The 15,438-nt window shown below is 38.3% G+C and overlaps 1 protein-coding gene across 2 annotated transcripts in view; it reads right to left on the bottom strand.

The window, feature by feature from the left end:
- Window positions 1-15,438, bottom strand: part of LOC124161207 (cadherin-87A-like) — a 1,373,415-nt gene that overhangs the window by 535,785 nt on the left and 822,192 nt on the right. The window lies entirely within an intron of this gene.

Raw genomic sequence — 15,438 nt, 5'->3', positions numbered from 1 at the left:
CGAATGGTGCCCTAAGACGCCCTGCCCTGCCACACGCCTTTTAGGCGGCTCGCGGGGTATTATGTAGATGTGTATGTTTTCATGTGATAACCTAGATAGGGTAGTGGTCTACGGAGTGGCTTGAAAAGCCACGTGGTACGATTCGCGATCCAGGATATTTTTTCCCACGCCATTAATTGTTGATGTAAGTGATTGAAGCTTAACATAAATTATGTTTATTCTACATTCCTCATTATACTGTTAGGTATACAACCTAATAAATGTGGTTAATCACGATTCACAACTCGAGAACTATCAACCAATCAAATTTAAACTAAATCTTAGACGCGAGGGTTTGAATTTTACCTTGAAAGAAAAAAGACACTGAATAACAACATAACGGGTATGAAACCACAAAAAGTGATTTAGATCGATAGTGAAACTACCTCCGCCTTGAAGACTTACTTTAACACCTTACGCGTACGTCCGTCCCGCAATCCGAATACAGGCCCTTTATCACGTGCCATGTTTCGCTGCTTTGGATATTAGTTTGACAAACTGAAAATCGGAGATCGCCAATATCAATATTTCAAAAGTCTAAAAAATAGTACGTGGGAAAATACTGCCATCTTGAATGACCAGCACGGTAACATTTTATACTCTGTATACAGCGAGCTAGAAAGGCCAAATTTGCTTCGAATGTTTTACTAAATGGAATCAATCTGTACATATTATCATTTACACTACATTTTATAAGGAATAAATACGTTGAATATTCCAAACGCTTGATCAGGAAAGCATCTGAGGACAATAAAGCATTTCAGGTCAAATTTCGACCTTTCCCCCAAAGTAACAGCTACACAATACATGAAGAACTTAGTACATTGAAAGTTAAAGGAGTAAAATTTTATGCAATTTTCAAACCTACAACAAAGGTTCCGACACAAAGAGGCTTTTTAAGTTTTCGTATCATTCTGAGCTGTTCATCTTAAATGTTGAACTTCCATCGTTTGTTACAGAAAAGCTCTTTCATTCTACCCATGAACCAGATTCTCTACTCTGTATTTCCTTCCTTACCTTATACACTCTTCCCTATATCACTATTTTAGCATCCCCTCCTCAGTTCATCCAGACCCTCGTTACAAACGCATTTCTTCCTAATTTGACTTAGATTTGAGCTAAGCAACATGCCACCCTATTTCTTGCAGTTGAAAACACCTCAGACGATTTCATTTTTTTTACCTTCTAAGGTAAAATTGACATTTCTGTATCATAATAATCTATCTTGCACTACTGTATTAAACAAGATAAAGCGATGTTTGAGAAAAAAAAGATATCATCGTTTTAAAATGTGATCAATTTAAAATGTGTTTTAGATGAAGTGGTGAATAGCTTTGTTACTCCTCTGATATTTCTACAGATTGATCAATTTTCGAGATCAAAGACAAAATTACATACAAAATATACGAAGCTATCGTAAGTAATACAACTTATGCTGCAGAAGTCCTTTTGAAATATGACGCTTTGACCCTCATGAGACATAAACTCGGGCACAATATTCTTGGCTGCAAAGATCATGGTGTACCGATGTCGTCGAATCCAACGTTTTACCGCGTAGTGCATGGCCCGCTTCTCTTTTAAGCCATTGGAGAATTCACAAGGAAAAAATACATACGTACTTCTATTTCGCTGGAATACCAACGACGACATATTTTATGGTGAACGGAATAAAACCTCTTCCCCAACTTGCACCTGTATTGAAGGTGAGAAGACTACGTCAATTCATGGAGTCCTTTATACATGAATGTGTAGAATTCTGCCGGGGAACGTGCACTAGTTTCTAGGTCGACCTTTATCATGGTGGGCGTAGCTGTGAGGTCACGTGCAGGCGGAAAGTGCGTAGTTACGTCAACGTCGGCCCTGCATATTGATATTTATTTAATCACCTTTTTTTCTGTTCCATAAACTATAGAGATCGAAGATATCTTAAATAGTACGATAGATGAAGTAAATACTTTAATATTTGCTGGAAGCTGTAATCAATTAGAAAAAAATTGAAACAGAACTATAAGAAAAGTAACACCATAAGTTAATATTAAATACGAGAAATGGCGGGATTAAATGTCATAAAACCAACATATTTATACACATAGCTATACAAATAAAAATTTCTATACAATAGCGCTGTATCGAAAGTAAAACAAATAATACATTATATATAATAAGTCCTGCTATGCAGGTTGTCAAGAGGTATAATATAATATGTTTCTCTTTCTCTTTAAATATATTTTTCTTTTGTGGTATGGCTATTGGATAGTACTTAAAACTATAACATTTGTAATAAAAATACAAATAGGTTTTTAAGATCGTTGAATAGACGCAATAGTAACGTTTTAGAACTGGCGAAGGCATTTTCATCCTCCTTTATAGTTCACGCGACACTAAAAGGAAGGAACATGTTCTCATAAAAAGTTCCATAAAGGTAAAGGAGGCTTTTCACCTCCTACAAACGTTTCACGGGAGAAAGAAGGGTAGCTCTGTAATCCTTAAAAAAATAAAACTCGTCAGTTAAGCGGTATGGTGGCGGTACCAAAACAATGACGTAAGCATTTTAAACGTACCAATAACTCACACCACTGTTCAGAAGAATAAGAAATCAAAAGTGCTGTAAATGAGTAGTTGCGGACGTAATTAGTAATACCCATTCAGAAAGAATGCACTAACTAAGCTGTGATGGCCCGATTTCAACCTAACACGACCTTGCAAGCGCGTCCACTGCATTGCTTTTAATCTAGCACAAAATATCACTTTGAACACCTCAAATTCTCAAAAAAAGAGAACCCATACAGACAACGCAAGACTTCTCACCTCCCGAGCAAATTCAAACAAGTTTAGATAGCTTTGTTGTAAACAACGCAAATCTTTGCTAACTTCGAAACCAAAGGATCAATTGAAAATTGATCGTAATTTAGTGTAGTTTCTTTCATTTAGTAATCGCCCGATTTTGGCCTTGAAAGGGCGTTCATAACGTCATTACGAAACTAGCTCATAATCTCTCTCCATTCACGTAAAAATCACCCGTTAAGGTGACTTCCCACATTCCAAGCACCTTCAAAGAAGGTAAGACGTTTCATCCTGTTAACCTTAACAAAAAAAAAGATCGTCAGATAGGCGTGGTATTGCGATGGTACCTCTAGAATAGACGCAAGAATTCTATCTCCTACACCCGATGGTTCTAAAAAGTAGGAATTAAGCCCTCCGGTATGGGAAGCACGCTGCTCTCCCATCCCCAATCTACATTTCAATTAAAGGGAACGGTGGGCTCATTGCGCTGCGTGCTCACTTCACGCAGGTTTTTAAGGGAAGAAATGGCCATCCACTGAGGCACGGATGTGTAGGCGGTGAAAAAGAGGGCGAAATGGGGATACCCCAGAGGTCGTATCACACAATAGAAAGGGAAGGATAGAACGATGGCTGAGCGCAGCTTCCATTGGCCTACCACGACGACGTCAAAACATTAGACGCCCGAAATTTCGTTCTTCTTTTAATTTATTTTTTTTAAACCCTCTTCCGCCATCTCGGCCTTTTCAGACCACTTTTTTTTACATCTCTTTCAAAGCCATTTTCTCTTTTTCCCTTCAATGGACATATTTAGGTAAATGGAGGCCGTTTTTGAGTCCCTTGAAAACCCTGGGCCCTGAATTTTCCTCAACTCGAGTATTGCACACAGTAGTTCCGTTTTATTTTTTTCTCCTTCCTCCTTTATTCCATATCCATTCCGGCCGTAATCTAATTTCATGAAAAATACCCGCCCAAAAGAACGTCTTCCTCAAGTTTTATAAGTGATTCATAAGTATTTGCCCGAGCATGCATGTTCAGGATTTTATACCCATTAAGATTAACTTAACCTTATTACGGTTTTTTATCTCTATACGAATAAAAAACAACTTTTTTTGTCCCAAAACGTGCTCAATATATTTTCAAAAAGAACCACGTAAAAAGGGAAACGGTATAATAAAATTATGTTAAAATGTCGTTTAGAATTAATTTTGGCTTTGCTAAAAAAAGAAATAATCAACTATCTGTAAGACGCCTTTCGCTTTGAAATGACCGTCTATAGTATGCTTACACCTATATCTTACAAACGTCAGCATACGTTAGATAAAAATCATAAAAATTAATCAAAAGAGCTATACTGTAGAAAATTTACATTTCGAATGTCGTTATCCCGAGATCGATAAATAACCGATAGAAGACCGATAACGGCAGCATTAGGACATAGAAATAAGTTAGCCGACTGCTAGTGTAGCTTCTTAATTTATGAATTTCTTAATGTTCCTGAATTTTCCTAGTATTTCTAACAGAATGTTTTACATGCTTTAGCTTCATAGGCAGATTGCCTTCATAAGTGGGATATAGGTAGAAGTTTATGTGGAAAATGTACATGTGTGGTGCGCTTGATGGGATCCTCTTGTATGATGCATGCTAGTGATTGATTATCCCTTGCATCCTAGTGGTGGCTCGCAGGGTATTATGTAGATGTAGATAGAAAATGAAGTTATTTCTCCAGGCATTTCAGATCAGCCATTACTACAGAGCTCTTTTTACCAACCAATAAGTAATGTATCCATTGCGCTATCTATAATATACGTCACTACAAAAACAAATTTTGATGATCGACAATGAATAAGTAGAATAGTGAGATTTTGAAGCATAGGAAAAGTGATTTAATGAATTCATTAGCATAAAAAATGGTTTTTGTAGAATTGTCGAAACAGGAGCAAATTAAGATGAGAAGTATTTAATTCAAAATAAGCAAGCATCCACACAATGGAAGTTAAACTAGTTTGACTTTCGCCTTAGCTATAAATTTTTATTAACAAGAATAAATATTAAGTTGTATTTTTAAATGAAACTTTCATGAGATAATGATAAATATAATAAATAAGAAAATATAAAATCTCGGAATTTTTTTTACTACTAACTTCCTCCATAAAATGCTAAATTTACAAAACATACGTCCACATAAAGCGTACTATCAGCAGAACTTGAGAAAACAAGTAAGGAGGCAATTATTTAGCGTAAGCTGTGAAAAGAGAATAAAGTAGTAGTATCTTCGTCAAAATTGTTACAGGAAAGACATCGATGACTAAAAAAAGACCTTGTTTCCCATTGAGGAGATTACACAGTGGATCAACTGAGCAGACTTAACAAAAAATCGATGGCTGGGCTTGAATAGGCATTGAAATTAAAGCGGTTAGGTGTGTGCTCGCATTACAGGATGATAACGATGGCTTCCGATTTCACAATTTTTTACTCAAAAAATGACTAAACTGCGCCCTTTGCGAAAGAAGGATGAAGCATATGTTGTTAGGGTGAAGACACGGCCTTGACTCTCTAGAGAGCAAATAGACGCAGCTCAAGCGAACACCAACTCCGCTGAACGAAATGGCTAACGCGATAAATTGCTCCGGCACGCAAAGAGATGCTTCAGCGGTGGCTATCGCTCGTCGAGAACAAACGCTCGCTTAAAAAGCAAAGGCAATGAGGCCAGGTGGTAATGTACACACCATTAAAGAGTGGACACCCAGAAGCTCATGAGAAAAATTAGCGCAAAAAAGCACAAGGAAGCTCCTTAAAACAAAACGCAATTATGAGACTAAGGCAGTGGTGTCATGGTACCGGAACGCGCCGGAACTCTGCTCCGGCACTGGTTAACCTAACAAAAACATTAAAACAATGCGCGAAATGTTTTGATTACATTCATTATGACCGTATTTTTCAAATTTTAAATTCTTTCTCCTCTCAAACCCGGGCGTACATGGACGAAACCCTTCAACAGTATTTCTATCTAAGTGTTTACTTTCAAATAAAAAAGGTTTAATCTTCTTTCTTGACATCACTTACGCAAAGTCTCCTTGTAAGACATAAAAGTCAAATAACACTTTTATCAATTTTGTTGCCTCCAAATTTCTAATGAATAGATTCGTAACCAAAAAAAAATATAAAATATTAATAACAACTTGTTATAACAAAATATACACAGTAATATTTCACTTCTAAAAAAGTTTAGGAAAGTTCGCTCCGGCACTGCTAATTTTGCCATGACGTCACTGGGCCAAACCGTAAGTTATTTCCGACGAGATATTTTGTAACATGATCGATTTTGACAGCCGAATATCGTTTGTAATTATCTTAAAACCATTAATTTATCGCAAATTAAGAGATGCAAAACCAGGGATGAAAATATTATAATTTTTTTATCGTGAAAAAAAAAGTTGATGGTAGAGAGATGGTACCATTTACCATAGTTAATTAAATTTCGTTGTTAACCTAAAAACGATTAAAATCAAATTCGATCGTAAGCATTCTCGGCTAGCGAGTTAATGGAATTCTTCTCGGGTTTTCCACCGTACTGAGATTCTCCATAGTCGACGTTTCAATGCTCGACTCGGACATCACTACCTGCTCTGAGGAAGATTCCAGAGTCGAGCATTTAAACGTCGCCCATGGAGAATCTCAAGCGGTGGAGAACCCGAGAACAATTCATTGTCGTCTTCTGAGTGCGTGAGTGAGGACAATGCCCGTGTAAATAACAAGCGAGGAATGATTTCTTTCTTGAATGAAATCTACCACAAAGAAATAAGACTGATCCATGATAAATTATAAAACAGCAATTCTAATTTCCACACTACAATAAATAATAATAATAATAATAAAATTTTTATTACTCCACACACTAATTACATGAAATTAGCAAATTTATGTAGGATAAACTGTTTGAGGCTACCATCCAAAATAATAATATATTATGCTTTCCATATAGTGCAGCTCATTTTGTGTTACCTTGATAATCTGTGTTAACAAAGCTTAAGAGCGTACATGAAAAATAACATAGAAATAGTATTTATAATTCTTAGACACAAATATTTTATAACAACATTTGTTCTACACTTTCTTTTCGTGAGAAGCCAATATGTAATGTGCATTTTGCAAAAACGTTTTCAAATAGTTAGAAATGAAGCATAACTGGGGTTACAAAGCTAAGGCAGGGTCTGAAATCTACCGACTACCGACCATAGTTTCGACACATTCATTAAGTCCCAGAGAAAGACATAAGTGCGTTGAGACCGTGGTTGGTAGCGGAGTTGTATATATATAAGTATGGAAAATGCTATTGCTGTTTTATTTTTTATCGTGGATACATCGTTTTTCGAGTCAAGAGTGAAACTATTTAATACCAACATATTTAACTTTGTAAAAGAACCGAAGTTTGCAGTGGCTGTTTGTTTTTCCACCACTTCAAGAGTGAAACTATTTTATACGAACATATTAAACCTTGTAAAAGAACCGAACCTTTGCTTTGTTCTTTACACAGCGTATTACATGTTCCCCTATCGATTTTAACGAATTTTCTTTTACTTTACGACAATTTTTTAAATTGTTATAATCATACTGCTCTACGGCTACACTGACGTACCTTTGAATTCGAAAATAGGCAAGATACTGAAGATAACCTAGTCTACATGTGTTTTCATTTCTAGGTGCCTGTTCCACAAATTAAAACTAATTGGGAATCACTAATAAATTATTACGACAGTATTTAGCCGGTCATGATAGGTTTACGAACTACGCAGATCAAATCAAACTTCTCTCTTCAAATCCAGGCAACACCAATTCCCTTTAATCTTTTCAATAACTATTATTCTCTTCCCCAAACTCAACCAACCAAATATTCTTCCCTCTAACAAGGTTTTCAGTATTCCCTCCCTGCTTACCACACCCCCTGGCACGAATTTCACTAGTGGCGAACCTAAAAAAAATCTGACCTGCCCACGGCAGCTAACTCGAGTACAAGGGTTTTGAAGAGATCCTTCAAAGCCTTAATAATTGCACTGATGACAAAAAGAATAGAGTTGTCATTCAAAAGAGAATTTTCTACGAGTGGCCATTGATGTGGTGACAATATATCCGATGATGTATCCCCGGAGATCAAATATACGGCCTCAAACCGAGAAAGACCAGTGGTATTCATGAAACCGAGAGCGAATCAGAATTTCTGATTCGTGGGAACCGCATGAAACCCAAAACAGGCAGTTCGTCAGGAAATGATAGGGCTAACAAAGGACCCGTCGCCAAAGGCACCCGAATTTTCATGCGAGGCGGAACGATCAAATGGGAGATACATTCCAACGCCATGAGATTAAATTCCTCAGATCTGTATCCACATTCCGCTGAGGCATTTCTAGCTGATTTCTAAGACAGATTCTAATTCGGGAGCACCTCAGTTTATAGCAGCATTGGCACTCAAATAAAAATAGAAAAGGATATAACGCCAGCCACGCAATTATTTGAATAATTTATAGAATAATCTATTGGAATAATTGAAAATTGTTACACCGATAATTCTGTAGTGCTCACTATTAAAGATAATTACGTGCATGTATATATTTGTATGCAACGTTTTCGATGACTTTCTTTCATTTTTGTTTCCTATTCAAAAAATTATCGGATAACCGGCATCGGATTGTGAAAAAGAACGAACATTTATCGGTATCGGTGAATTCTTCTCTGGTTTCCATCCGGGTGAGCTCCATCTCCATCGCTGCCGACGTTTCGATAGAATCCTTTTCTATCGTCATCAGGGCCGATGACGATAGAAAAGGATTCTATCGAAACGTCGGCAGCGATGGAGATGGAGCTCACCCGGATGGAAACCCGAAAAGAATTCACCGCCATCATACGCCGGGAAAAAGTGAAATCTTACATTTATCGGTATGGTATTTTGAGGAGGCGACCGACAGCCGAGGCCACTTGCTCCTTTAGGGAATCAAAAGGGGTGGAGAGAAACCCGGCGTCGGCATTGGCCCATTTAAATAATACACAATACAAATGGTCAAGTTCTTTTTTCACCCACTCCTTAACCGACCCCAACCTCCACAGGGTTTTTCCGTCCGCCCACCCTCTCTCCGTATCGTGTTGACTATTTTCCTTCGCCTATAATCCCTTCCCGGTACCCCCACTAACTCTCACTCCTTTCTCAGCTATCCTTCGGGGACTCCTCTCCCCCGCCTCTTTCCTGCTTCGCTACTTACTCCCGCCTCTCTATTTCTAACGACACGCCGCACAGTGGGCTGAAATCGAAAAAAGCTGCACAAAACCTCAAAATCGATTTTTTTCGAGAGCGGAAATTGAAACTTTGCACAGTTGTTGTCAATATTTTAGTGCATGTTTTGACGCAAACTGTTTTTCATAGGTAATTTTTTAAACAAATTACTTGGCCTTAAACTTGAACAAATTTCGCAAAAATTGCCCTCATTGAATTGTCTCCACTGTGTACGCCTGTTTCCAACCCCTTTCTTCGAACATGTCAAATCCTCACCCACCCCTTTCTCAAAGGTTAAAGGTGATATTCATATTTAATACAGTGTTAGGTACCAGAGGATGGCTCTGTGAGCAGAAACGCGTCGTATGAATTAAAATATTGTGGAAAAGTGCTTTTATTCAAATATGTCGAACTTCCACCATATATCGCCTGAATCTGTTGAACTTGAATAATACCCCCCAAGCCGTCTCAATAGGCCAGTGGCAGAGAGTGCCAGGACACAATCGTTTACACATAAAAAGGAAATGTTCTTCCGAACTTTATCAAATTTCACTAGATAAGGCTCAACGCCAAAGTACAAATTAACTGAAAAATTTGGGTTTGATTCTAAATTACGGCCAGGGTTGTATTTCTATGTTTTTTCACATTTTCTTACACCAAAGAAATATGCATTCAGGGTGATTTTAATATGATTTCTACATGAACATAAAAAGGTTAAAAAAAGCTATGACAAGCTGGAATCAGTAAAATATTAGGTGATTATAAGATTGCTTGCTCGGAACCTTGGGCTGAATAATTAGATTTGACCGTTTTATTTTTGAAGAGGTGGTATAAAATTAAGCAAAATCTTATAGTCCTAATGCTGGGAATGTATCACAGAAATGTATTTAATGTACAAAAAATTATTAAGATGTCTCATGAGGGGACACTTGTACACATCCCATCTACGAAATCAATTTTTAAAATGCGGCTCACTGGCTCAAGAACGTTGTCAACCCCAGATGCAAATGGATTTTACGATACTTTCAACGAAAAAGTCAGCAATCCAAAACTAAGCACCAGCTAATATCCCTAAATGCCCGTTAAAAAAACTTCTGGGAAGCAGTTGTTGATTCTTTTGGAAATCTCTATCATAAAATGTACGAGTAAAATTTCGCATTCGGATCAATCTCTCTCACAATAAAAGATACACGTCCCCAAGGCAACAATATTCTGGGAACGAAAATATTCATTAAGCTTCGTAAGCAATAATATTTCCCTATATCAATCTCATAACCATAGGTAAGTCGAGGTATTTTCCTGGAAAAGGGACATATTTTTATTTGAGGACACGAGGAACGATGAAATTTCCTTCTTTCAATCCAAAATCGTCGCATCAACGATAACCATCCATATACTTCGATAAAGTTATTTTTTATATTAATCTTTCCAAAGAAAAGACTACAACCACCCCTTAGGAAAACCAATGCCTTTTAGGGCAACATCTAAGTGGTTTTCTAAGATTTGGCCGGAAAGTTGAACAAAAGTTACGCAGATACAATTCATCAACGGTTTTCCGTTAAATTCCCTTCTTCTCCATCCACATTTTAACGCGAATAAAACGTTAAAATGTAACAAAATGATAAACTCTAAGTTTCTTTTTGACTACCAAGAAAACATCACGCTCAAAGTATAAACTTACAACTCGTGTAATGCTACGACATATTGAAATTAATAGTCTATGTCAAATATGCACGTAGTCACCTCTGTCGTAAAAGCAATAAAGTGCTATCATTTCCCGGTTTAGGCAGCTATGCTTTCATGATTGCGAAGTGAAGAGATGAAAGAGAACAAATTGAGAACTACACGAATATAATCAACAACATCCCTTTGACTCATTTTCGATGGAATTCTCGCATCTGGGGCGGAAAGGAATGAGGTGTAAGCACGTAGGAGGAAAGAATTTGGATACACGCAGGGAAATGAGACAGCGACGAGAATAAATGAAAATAATCTTTTCATAGGGAGTAAAACACTTTTCGCCTCGCATAAGGCTCGAGGAGGGATTCAAAGGAAAAATTCACAGGGAATTTTAGTATGAAATATGCATTGAAACATATTAGACGCCAAAACATCAAACGATAAGTGAGATTGCTGCTAATCGAGTGATTATTGACTTGAAATACGTCAATTAAAATGTATCAATTCACATACATTAACAGAGAGTATCTCAAAACTAAAAAAATGAAGAAAAAACTGCTTGTGCAGCCAAGCTGTTTAATTTTCACATTAAAAAAGAATGAACATTGATTGAGGGGCCAAATATCAATAAATAATTAATGTTTCGAAATAAGAGACCGATTGGAAAGTAACTTTATTAGAATTTAATATTTTATACAATAGTTCCTTCAATTTCACGACACCCTAATGCCTCTTGTACACCAAATCTAAACCCAGTTCTTCCGTTCAACTCTTAACTGCAAAATATTATATGAGTCCGCCAAAAATAATCGGTAACGGAAAATGACGATTAAATATCATTGAGTTCATTCACCTCATCATCCCATTCCGCGGGATAAAACGCAAAAAGAAACATAAAAATAACATTGTTCAAAAAGTCGCTCCATGATCAATAAACTTACAGCAACACTATATTGCGTATCAGCTTTCTGAAAAAATGTGCCGCAATTTACTACTGTCTTTCATTCTCATCCCAAAGAGGCCACCTCGAATATTTGCTACGGGAACACCACACCGCCACCGGGCCACCCGCTACTTCAAAACTACGAAAGGCTCTTAATGCCTGTTTACACGGTACATTAACACGTACGGGTTAATGTCTAAATGTATGAACGCGAGAATGAACGCCAAAATGCATCGTGTAACCACCCAACTTGTGCGAATGCATGCACAGAAAATAGAACCTGTTCTAATTTGGTTCATGCATTCGTACATGTTCCGTTTCGGTCCACCAAATCATTCACGCTAATAGACATAAACTCGTACGTGTTAATGTGTCGTGTAACCAGGCCTTTAGCCATTCACTATAGCAGCAGTTCCCAACCTTTTTTTACTCCCGCACCATTCTAAATGTATGTTACTAATATTGTACCCCCAAAAATCTAACTTGCACATTTTATTACATAATTTCAATACGAGTAGGTGACGCTTTTCGTTATAAATAATTGTATAAATAGAGACTTTGTTTTAAATACCCAATATAATATCTTGTATACTTATTTCCTGGTTAAGAGATACATATTTCCGGGCCTCCACCACTACCGATTATTTTCGGCGTGAGGAAATTAGTGAGGGCTAGGCCCGTTTCTCATGGACGCGGACGGTCCGTGTTCTGCGCTATGCACGCGGGGCGCGGAGAGCTGTCGCCGCTGTTCACACAAGCGCGGACGAAATCCGTCAGCGTCCGGAAGAATGTCAGCTGTGTGTAGCTTGCAAAGAACGTCTTACTGCCAAGTGCAATTCAAGAAATTGCTGTATACCCGGTGAGAAAAAATGGAAAAAAAGTGCCCGTCAAAGGAGGATATGGGTGCATCCTATTGTGGCACGAAAACCATTAAAAGCCGCTTTAGGGCTTCGGGAGCCTCCCTTTCCTTCCAGCGCTACCTTCTTCAATTCACTGTAAGGCCTACTTCCTTTCAATCTATCTAAAAAAACTGTTCTTTTCCTTCCCCTCCCTCGTTTCCCCAACATTCTATCCTCTAACACCATTTTCAACATCCCCTTCCCGCTAAGTATTCGCTCCATCCATACATTCTGTCTCCTCCGTATCTCATCTAAAAGCTGTCTCTCCTCGCCAACCATATCCAGCACTTCGTCGTTCCTTTTCCTCTCCGTCCATTTCACCCTCTCCATTCTTCTCCATACCCACATCTCGAATGCCTCCAATCTTCTCTCGTCGTCTTTCCTCAATGTTCATGTTTCCGCACCGTAGAGCGCTACACTCCGGGTCAAACTCTTCACTAACCTTTTCTTTAAACTCTTACATAATGATCCTCTCAGAAACTCCTTCGTGTTCATGAACGCCTCCTTTGCTAATGCAATTCTCTTCCTAATGCCCTTACTACTGTAATGATGAATATAATTTTTTCTAAATTATTTTCCCAGTATCATTTAGACTATTCATATCGAAAAAACGCACTCGCACTGTTATCTCCAAGCTCGCTCTAATTCTAATGACAAATCTATATGGTCCGCTTCAGCTGTCCGCGTTCATGAGTAAGCACAAACCTGTCTCTGTGTCCCTTAAGCGCTCGGATTATCCGCGGGGCGGAGGGGCCACGCCGATGGCTCCTCCGCGTGCGGACGGTCCACACTCACGTGTAAGCTTCCATTAACGTCAATGGAACATTATCCGCGCGCGAAGTGCGGACCATCCCCGTCCATGTGAAACGGGTCTTAGGTCAGTATAGGTGGCGAGAGACAGACACAAACTGGCTGGGCGAGAAGGGAAAAGGATCAGAAATGTGAGGGTGAGAAGGGACTACGGTAATTGACCGTGGATGAATACTGGATTAGCAACAGGCGCTTAAGGGTGCCTTCACAGCTCTGCGTTGCGTCGACGCCACGAGAGCTCCCGCCCCGCCAGCAATTTTGCCCTTCACAGCTCTGTGTTGCGAAAACAAATGAAAGGCAAAAGCGTCGGCTCCTAAAAATCGGCGCGGGAGCATATCATCCTATGATTTCGAGCCAAACGCACAATACATATGTTGTTTTGTGCATTTTTACGCAATTTCATTTCCTAAAAATTCTTTTTATCTATAAATAGCATTTGAAGTTAATATGGCGAGCATAATGTCGATAATCATGCATGTAATGATGGCCCTTGCCTATGCATTATTATGATCTTTAAATTTTATTTCCTAACTCGGAACATTCGAAAAATAGCTAATTACATACAATGATAACTGATACAATGATAACTGATACAATGATAATGATTACATAAATGATAACTGTTGTTCAAACACATTGTCCTAGTCATGTTATCTAAATAGCTCCAACTGAGTAGATCATGAGGGCACAATTATTAGATATCAATTGGAATTTAAACCACCGTAGTCACCAACAAGGAGCTCTCACGCTATATTTAACTTGTGATGCCTTTGACGGGTATGTGTAATGATAACCTACGCTCCTCAGTGATTGTAATCTAATTTAGGGTTAAAATTTATCCTATGTTTAGGAATTTATTTTAATGTATAAACGAGCTATGACCAAAAGTTAATCCAAATAGTAAGCATTGACCCTTATGGTATTGTCACTATTTCGGTCAAAGTGGGCGTGGCTTGTCCTACCCACGCACCCCCATTCCGGCCACACTTCGCTCCACGCTCGAAACCAGTGGTGTCCCCTCCAGATATTTATAACCTCCTAGGTTATAGGGTATGTTTTCGCCAGTTCCTTCGCGCTGGTAGATGATTGGTCGGTTTGTTTCTTTCTCATGAGACCCCCTCCCACGAACCCGGCAGAGGGTAGCCGTCCCCTCTGTCAATGTCGATCGTCGTATTGATAATTACTATGGCTTCTTTGATTAGCTGGGGAAAATATCCCTTTTCCTTAGCAACGACTGTTTTGCGGTCAAATGAAATGTTGTGCCCCGGTTCATTCCAGGTCTGCTCCGCAACGCCAGATAGTTGAAATCGTTTATTTTTCGTGGTCCGTATGCGTTCCTGGAGGTGAACTTTCATGGATATGCATGTCTCTCCTACACATCTTGTCCACACGAACATGCCACCCACTAAGCACCTTCTTGTAGACCGTGTGTTTATGCGTTTTTTAGTCCTGGTAGACATTCTCTATCTTGACCTCACAACTGAATCTTACGATTACATTATGCTGTTAAAGAAGTCTTAAGGTATTAACTGAGAAACTGCAGTCACCAGTAAAATCATTCCTCGCCCACCATGTCTAAAACTCCGTCACTTTTCAATTTCTCTCCGTCCACTTCATTTCCTCCATTCGGCTTCAAACCCAAATTTCGAACGCCTCGAGTCTTTCTCGCCCTCTCTCCTAAAAATTACGACGAAGTTAACACATACAATTTAATGAAGGGGTTAGAATAATCAATAAAGGTTAAAATGCTTTAGTCCCACATATAAATATTAGTAAACGGCAAATAAACGAAGAAAATACAGAAGTTATGTTAGTTATCCCTTTCATTTAATGAAAAATACTGATAGCGCAGTTACAGTAAGAAAAAGAATAATTAAAATTTGAGGGTAATATGATCGATATATCATAGCGATGGATATGGCGTTTATTCAACATTATAACAATATCCGCTTTTACAGTAAGAACGTAACATGACCAAGGGGTTAGTGTCGAATAAATTCATGAATAAGAAAAGGTCTAAG

Source organism: Ischnura elegans, chromosome 6 (genome assembly GCF_921293095.1).
Source record: "Ischnura elegans chromosome 6, ioIscEleg1.1, whole genome shotgun sequence".
Classification (NCBI taxonomy): Eukaryota; Metazoa; Arthropoda; class Insecta; order Odonata; family Coenagrionidae; genus Ischnura; species Ischnura elegans.
This window is presented reverse-complemented; position numbering and strand designations above follow the sequence as displayed.